This window comes from Tachypleus tridentatus, chromosome 13, assembly GCF_004210375.1.
Source record: "Tachypleus tridentatus isolate NWPU-2018 chromosome 13, ASM421037v1, whole genome shotgun sequence".
NCBI lineage: Eukaryota > Metazoa > Arthropoda > Merostomata > Xiphosura > Limulidae > Tachypleus > Tachypleus tridentatus.
Window position 1 is genome coordinate 178,453,450 of NC_134837.1, and position 8,539 is coordinate 178,461,988.

Sequence of the window (8,539 nt, forward strand, 5' to 3'; positions counted from 1 at the left end):
CTCTTGGGCTACTCTTTTACCAATGAAAAGTGTGATTGAGCGTCACATTTTAACGCCCCCACGGCTGAAAGGGCAAGCATATTTGGTGCGACCGGGATCCGAACCCGCAACCCTCAGATTACGAGTCGAATGCCTTAACCCACTTAGCCATACCGGGCCTAAAATGGGACCTATTGGTCCATCTCGGTTGTTCCATTCTCTAAACTAAATTAAAATAATTTTAAAATATCTTTAAGCCCTTAACATTCATATACTAACGAAGCTTTTTCTTAGACTCACTTAAATTTACTGCCTGAAAGCAATCCATTCCAAAATCCAACTACTCTGTTAGAAAAGTTAAACTGTCTTAGCTGAAGATGACTCCTACCTTGATAAAATTTATATTTGTGTACCCTAATCCTACTGTTCTTACTACTAAATGTGAAGAAAAAGATGATGCATCAACACCATTAATTCCCTTTAAAATGTTAAACATCTCAATAAAATCCCCTCTAACTCTTCTTTTTTCAATATTAAACAATTTGAAAGATTCTAGTTTCTTCTCGTATGATAACTCCTCCATTCCAGGCAACATTCCAGTAATCCTTCTCTGAATTCTTTCCAACAATTCAATTTATTTTTTTATGTAAAAAGCCCAAGCCTGAACACAATGTTCCAAATATGGCCTAACCAGTGAAATATATAATGAAGTTTTAACCTCTTTAGACTTGTATTCAATATTTCTGTAAATACAAACCCAAATCATATTTGCCCAACCTCTAGCAGAATCATACCGCTTGGATGGCTTTAGAGACTGATCGACTATTACGCCAAGTCTCTTTTCCTCCATAACGCTGTTAATGTTATTCGCATCGTAGTTATATTTATAATTTAAAATACACATGCATTATTTTGCATTAATTACAATTAAAACCAATCTGCCATTTATCTGTCTAACTCCCTGACTGATCTAAATCCTGTTGTAAAGCAACAGCATCCTTTCATAGTTAGCAGCGTCCAAGACTTTAATATCATCTGCACGTTTGACTGATTTATTGTATATTCCATCATCTGTGTCATTGATGCAAACAAAAAAAGAGCAAAGATCCTAAGACTGAACCCTGACGCACACCACTTGTTACATTAATCCAGTTTGACTGAAATACATTCATAATAACCCTCTACTTTCTTTCATCCAGCCGCTCTTCTGACTAATTTGGTAACTTATTCCGCACACCTATAAAGATAATTTTTTGCAAGCCTTTCATGTGGCGCTTTGTCAAAAGTTTTCCGAAAATCCAGATAAACTAAATCTGCATACACCCTTACCGTTATCTACATAGGCATTAACCTTTAGAAAGAATGTCAAAAGGTTTTTAAGGCAAGATTAGACCTTAGTTTTTATTTTTTTTAAATAATGGAGTATTAATTATTGGATATAATATTTGTATGTCATGGCAAAATTAGTAAAATTATCTGTTGTCGTTTCTAATTTTAAGCTAATATCCAGAAAGAAGATAACCAGTCTGCAGCATCATCACATCCACCATCCACATTAAAGAATTAAGTGTCAATCTTATTCATCCTCATCTTAAAATCCAAGGAATAGTTTGTGGTAATGCATGGATTTAAACTTGGCTTATCATTGCCCAAATGTATAGTTCTACTATACGGTCAAATCGCTCCTAAGATATTTTTCTTCTGAAAATAGCTGCAGGATATAGCAGTTAATGTGTAATAAAGTTTTACAAGATGTCACAAATTAAGACTTTGAATTACATTTATCTTACGTTTGGTCTTGTTTTCAACTATACCTTTGTGAGAAGGTCTACAGTTTAAAATGAAAAAAACAGATAACTTTTGTAGTGAAAAATATTTGAAAATTATTTTCTTTCTACATATTTGAAGACTGCAGTCACATATAATACGTTAATAAAGAGCTCAAAGATTATTATCTATGAAGATTTTGTTTATATAAAAATACATATTAATCTAATAAAAGTACATGAAACACTTTGACGGTCTACCCAAGAGAGTGAAATAACTTTATATACACTCAAAATTATTCAGTAGCGAAATCGGCCGTGTGGTTTCAAATTCTTCCATTTATGCACGTGTGCTTAATTTGTTTGATTTTCAAGTTAACTTATTAAGATAACAATAAGTAGATTTTCATGTAAGCAAAACTGGACCTATAAGGGCAGAAAGCGCTTTATTACAACTAACTAAAATGCGTTTTAAGCTTTCTACTGAAAAGCATATGAGCTATTACGTAATATTCAAGTAATCTAAAGTTCTGATATACACTAATTTTAAGTATGATAGAATGAAACAGCTTCATATTTGTTTGTTTGTTATCAAATATTCACGAAAAGCTACTTTACTTAACAAACTAGAAAGAAGGTAGCTACCATACAGCATTCACCACCAACTTTTTGGCTACTCTTAGCTGAACAAATAGCAGAATTTGACCATTATCCTTATAACGAGATTTTATTTTGAGGTTATGCTGGATCCAAAGATCTCAAGTACTATATGTATTACTATATGTATCTATATGTATTACTGAGTTTTGCTCAGTTCATTATATTTGCATTTTTTTTCTAAAACTATTAGTTTGTTTTTCTTTGGACATCTTTTACTGAAGGCACAAAAATATGGAATATAAATATAAATAATATGACAGGATAGTATATTATCGAAGAAATAAAATATAAAAGGTTATAAAGGTACAAAGATTTATTTGTTTGTTTGTTTTTTAGTTTCGCGCAAAGCTACATGAGGGCTATCTGCGCTAGCCTTCCATAATTTAGCAGTGTAGACTAGAGGGAAGGCAGCTAGTCATCGCCACCCACCGCCATCTCTTGGGTTACTCTTTTACCAACTAATAGTGGGATTGACTGTTACATTATAACGCTCCCATGGATGGAAGGGCGAGCATGTTTAGTATGACGGAGATTAGAACCTGCGACCCTCAGATTACAAGTCGAGCGCCCTAATCACCTGGCCTAACATGCAAAGGAAGTTCGCTATTGTTGCAAATGTCTGTGACGTTGAATTGCCTACAGCTGCTGACCCAAAGATATCTGCTTTCGTCTGTAGCACCCAAACAACTTGAACAAACAGTACTTCTGAGAAACAATATTGACAGCAGCTTCTGTTAGAAACCACGCCCACATCTCCTCCTGGCATCTATCACGATTATGTGAAAGAGGCTTGGGCCTGGAATACAGATCACAGTGACAGTCAGATTATGCACTTAGTGTTTAAGAGATAAAAAAAAAAGCGGCGTGGATTGGTTTTTAAAACATTTTAGGAGAGTTACTGTCTGAAATTGACGGACTCAGAAACAGGTTATACAATAGCTGACCTTATTTTTAAAGCGTTGCAGCGTTCAATGCCAGTCAACACCGAGATGAGGAATGAGTTGCATTGCAGATTTGACCCAGTGGATAATCGAAATCCTAACAGACTGAGTTCAAGGCTTGTAAGCTAGATGATTGGCACCAACTGACTATCTATCTACCTGGATAGTCTACTCCACTTTCTTATGAAGGCATACCCGGTAATGACCTGTAACGACTGTAAGAACATTCTTGTCCGCAAGTTCATAAAGGGACTTTTCAATGAGCTTAAGTGACACAGCTTTTGGGAGTGAGGAACATCCTAACTATCATGAAAGCAATGCTTCATACTGGACATTGAAGCGGAAGCCTGTAGTGGTAGTTTTAGTGGCAATTCCACTGGTGGAAGATGCAATCCAGCTATCTCCACCATGTCAATCTAGAAAGAAACAGAGAGCTTACAATCGCCTGTCTCCACTGGATAGAAATATTATGTAACCAGATTGATTCACAGTGATGGGGTAGGGCTATGCAGGACCATCAACGTGGTATATTGTGCAGCAAGGTCCATCAATGGGACAAAATGCCATCATGTGGTCTGCCTATGGTGGATGTGTCATCACGAGGGTACTCAATTATCAGTTTCACCAATAGGTACATTCCACAACCATAGCTGATGCCTTTGCTTAGACATCATTCAACTTTGGTTGCTGGACACTGGTTAGAAAAGTGTAAATAATGTGCCAAAGATTAAAGACAGCAGGGCTATCAAATCCATCTGATGGCTCAGCAGTTGCCAGATAACCAACAACATCAACACTTTGCCAAGTGGTAAAGTTGGCAAAGATGTTGATACTAGCTGTCAGATAAGCAGGTGCAGGATGTTCATCAGCAAGTTATGAATGCTGTAATAAATGTTCTGAGAAATGGAGTTCAAGCTTATCGTGGAAAGCACAATGAACAGCTTGCACCACACACTTTGTGGTCAGTTCAGATCTTTCAGGGATGGATGGAGCTTGGTATATGATGATAAGGATAAAAGAATGATAGGTTGAGTTCCTGGTAGACATAGAAACGACAAGAATCCTAGTGAATCTTAGGATCTTTCAAGCCCCTTGAGTGAAATCACCATTATGATTAGTGAAAACACATTTTGTTCTTGTATATGGTAATTGACTTGGAATTAGAAGAGAAGTTTATTTCTGATTTAGTCTAGGAAGTGCTACACACAGAACGAAAAGAGTAATTTCTAATATCAGTTATGGAATTGGTATTTTCTGGATGGATGATCTTCAGAGTTTGCCTGATAAACTTACCTGTGGAATGGGTGAGTTGATGTTCATGGGAAAATCATCCAGTGCTATTAAGGTTGAGCCCTAGAATGATGGCATGAGTATATGTAATGAAGGAATTAATAGTACCTTCGTGCAGGTAAGTGATGTTCTGTGGTTTAATCTGTGTAAGACTAATGCACCATTGTCGTGTACTGTGGTCATAGAAGTCACGTATTATATAAATATTTACTGTCCGATTAGCTATCTAGATGAATATTTGAATTATTATAGTGAGTAAAGTTGAGGTAACTGATGCTAGAAGTAGCACTAGAGTTGCACCTATAACACCATAACCAAATGTTAATACAAAGTTGCTCACAGCCTTGATAACATTGCTTAATGATTGTGCTGACAATCTAGAATCAGTGCAGTAAAATCAATTCAGTTACTTTGTGGGTGAATATATCAGCGTATTTTTGAGTCGAACAAAAGCTATTGAACGTTATACTGACACAGTCAATACACATTTGATAAAACAATCACTATGCCGAATTTCTTGGAGTAGTAGGGAGGTAAAAAACACTTAAAACAGCAGATACTGCAGGATGGAACCATAGAACCTTAGCACTTGTCATCTCCAGTAATACCTGTCAAGAAGAAAAAATATCTGCAAAGTTCTGAAGGGGTCTTAGACAAGTGATCACATCAACTCAGACGTAAGACAAGTGATCACATCAACTCAGACGTTAGACAAGTGATCACACCAACTCAAATTTATGACTTTTCTTTACTGTGGACTGATGAAAGTCTGCATACGTCAGAAGATTCCAGTTAGTTCAACATTGTGGATGCTGCTTACGAATACTGGTAAGTCGATATGGATGATAAAAAACAGAGCTAAGAATGCTTTCGGCTCGAGAGATTGTTTGTAAATATTCTGTTGTCCACCGTAAGATAACAGTAAGTATACAGATTTAAACGCTAAAAATATAGGGTTCGATTCCCCTCTGTGGGCACAGAAAACAGCTTGATGTGGCTTTGCTATACAAAGACACACACACTATAAGAATTCTACTTTTCAGTTTCATGCTTTTCAGTTAGCATTAAAATCAATGTTTATAAAATGTTAAGATCTTAAATTTTCTAATTGCTCAACATTGTTTACCGTCAACTACATCTCAGTTGTATTTAAAAAGTTCTTTCGTCTTCGAAGCCCTCCCATTGAAATACAAGATTAAAAATTACAGAAATCCTTTGTCGTTTATGCTCTAAGAACCATGTCTGTTAACGACTAGGCCTCTTCGTCAAAAGATTTCTGAGCATACACCTTTCTCTGGCCCCACGTGGCTAGGTGGTTAAGGCACTCGACTCTTAATCTGTGGGTCGTGGGTTCGAATCCCGTCAAACTAAACATACTAGCCCTTTCAGCCATTGAGCGTTATTATATTATGGTCAATCCCACTATTCGTTGGTAAAAGAACATCCCAAGAGTTGGCGGTGGGTAGTGATGACTAGCTGTCTTCCCTCTAGTCTTACACTGCTAAATTAGGGGCGGCTCTAGCGCAGATAATCCTCGTGTAGCTTTTCACTATTCTTTTACCAACGAATAGTAAGATTGACCGTCACATTATAACGCCCCCACGGTTGAAAGGGCGAGCATGTTTGGTGTGACAGGGATTCAAACCCGCGACCCTCAGATTACGAGTCGAACGCCTTAACCCACTTGGCCATGCCAGACCTAAGACCGTTCCGAAAGTTTAAAATTTATACAATGACCAATGTGGGACAATTAAATTGAAGTTAAAAAAAGGAAGAACTTATACCACACCAAAAAGTAACTTGTACTATACCAAAGAATATCTTATAAAATATATTTTTAAAATTTACAGCGTTTCAGGCCAAAAATACCCTCCGCTAGTGATATTAAACTTTGATGAAATGAAAGGTTGGATCCCAAAGGTTATCAAATATAGGGCATTCGAAATAAACATAAATCAACGTATCTTGCAGTTGCAGTTACGTCACGCAATCACGTGATATAAACTTATGCCGCCATGATGGTAGGCTAGACAACGCATCAGTGCGCCTTAGTTAGCTGGTCAGCAGCTTGTTTCCCATAACGGTTCTGAATTATTTTGACCACGGTGACTACGTGCGTAGCTGTTGGTTGTCAGAACAGACAAGACCGAGATCAAGGAAAGAGCTTTCACTGTTTTCCGACGGATCTTGAGCGTAAAGCGAGAAGTTTGGCAGCCCACCAGCGCGAGTCGTGTCTGCAGCGACCATTTCATTCTGAGTAAGTAACCACTATTTCTGCAAGAGATAATAAATATATAGTTTAGATTACAAATATAGGAGGGCTCTGAAACCAGAAACGAAATACAATTGTTCTATAGTTGTGTTGAGGCTGTACAAATATAATATTATATTCTTTTACTTTTATAAAGAGGGGGAAAAGGGGGCTGCATAAACAATCATAAACAAATTAGTTCATGACAGATCACAAAAAAACGATTATAAAATTCTATCCCTGTATTATTGTTTAGCTCAACATACATCACGACTGTGTATTGTATAAAATTTACTTTTCATTTAAAAGAACGATACATAAACAACTCGGTTATTCTTGTCTCTTGGATTACAGTCTTCTTGTTTAATCAATAACAGTTAACGATTCACTTCCATTTAAATAAAAAAAAATCAGGCTGCACGTTATTTACATATATTATTATATACTGGTACTTGTGTATTTGTCAACTTATATATATGAAAACAGATAATTGTCACAAAAGTATGTAATGTGTTTATTTTTGTATCACAGGTAAGAGTGATGACTCCATTTTCCCAGACTACGTTCCTTCACAGTTCCAATATGTGTCTTCTTCACAGAAGAAAAAGTCAAAAGTCTCTCTGGAAACATTCAACAGAAGTTCAGCCTCCAAAAGCGAAGAAGATGTGGTGGGTTTTTAATTGTTAAACTTCTGTTAAAACCATAAAAAAATGTTTATTTCAGTAACCTATGATGAGTTTGATTGTTGAGTATTTTTTCATATAAGTATGTCCTTTGTAACTTTATGTTTAGGTTTCTGATAATCATTTAATAAACATGAATATATATAAATCAATCACAAGTAGTTTTCATTTTGTTTCAGTGGTGTCCCAGAGCGAAACTGACCAGTCTCTGCTGTCCATGTCTACTTCTGTTCCTACTGAGTACTGTGTGGAAGCTGCTGATGAACAGGAAGGTGGACCTCAAATTCCAGACACAGCCAGAGAGATCTCCATACAGACTGATCTTAGTATGACTGATATTGAAGCTTTACAGACAGAGTGTCAGAAATTGAGAACTAAAAATATTGTACTCCGTGAATAATTAAATTTATTAAATAATAAATATTATTGTGTATGAGTAGCAGAGATGCCAACTATTTCAAATGACTGAGCGTAATGATTGTAGACAGAGCCCTTTATCATTTGCGGCTACTAGGCCTGACCAATGTCTCTAAGCTGTTTATTATTATATTATTATTATAACTATTATTATTTATTACTGCTATAGATTGCTCATTTATGACTGTGTTTTTTGTATTTAATAAATAAATTAAAAAATTCTTTTGAAATTATGTCTTTTATTTAGTTCAGAGTAACAAACATATTGGTAAAACAACATTGAACATGCACAAACAGTAAGCAGGAAAAGCCTTTGTGTAAGGACTAGTTTATATCATGTTTATGACACTTATTGTAATAGTTTTACAGCTGTTGCAGCCTTTGCTTTCATAAGAATGTCTCTAGATGGTTGGGAGTTATAACAACATTGTCCATTTGACTGCATACACATCTTGTGTGTTATAATACTGCTCAAAACTGAGGTGCTCAAGTTTGGTCTGAACTTACTTTTGTTTTTAGTCACTAAACTAAATATCCGTTCACTGTCAGCAT

General features: G+C 36.0%; 1 long non-coding RNA gene across 1 annotated transcript; it reads left to right on the top strand.

The window, feature by feature from the left end:
• The first annotated feature begins 6,632 nt into the window (after positions 1 to 6,632).
• LOC143237354 (uncharacterized) lies at positions 6,633 to 8,217 on the top strand. The gene is made up of 3 exons (XR_013020033.1): positions 6,633 to 6,893; positions 7,419 to 7,555; positions 7,750 to 8,217. It is a non-coding gene; the product is annotated as an uncharacterized LOC143237354 (long non-coding RNA).
• The last annotated feature ends 322 nt before the right edge of the window (positions 8,218 to 8,539 follow it).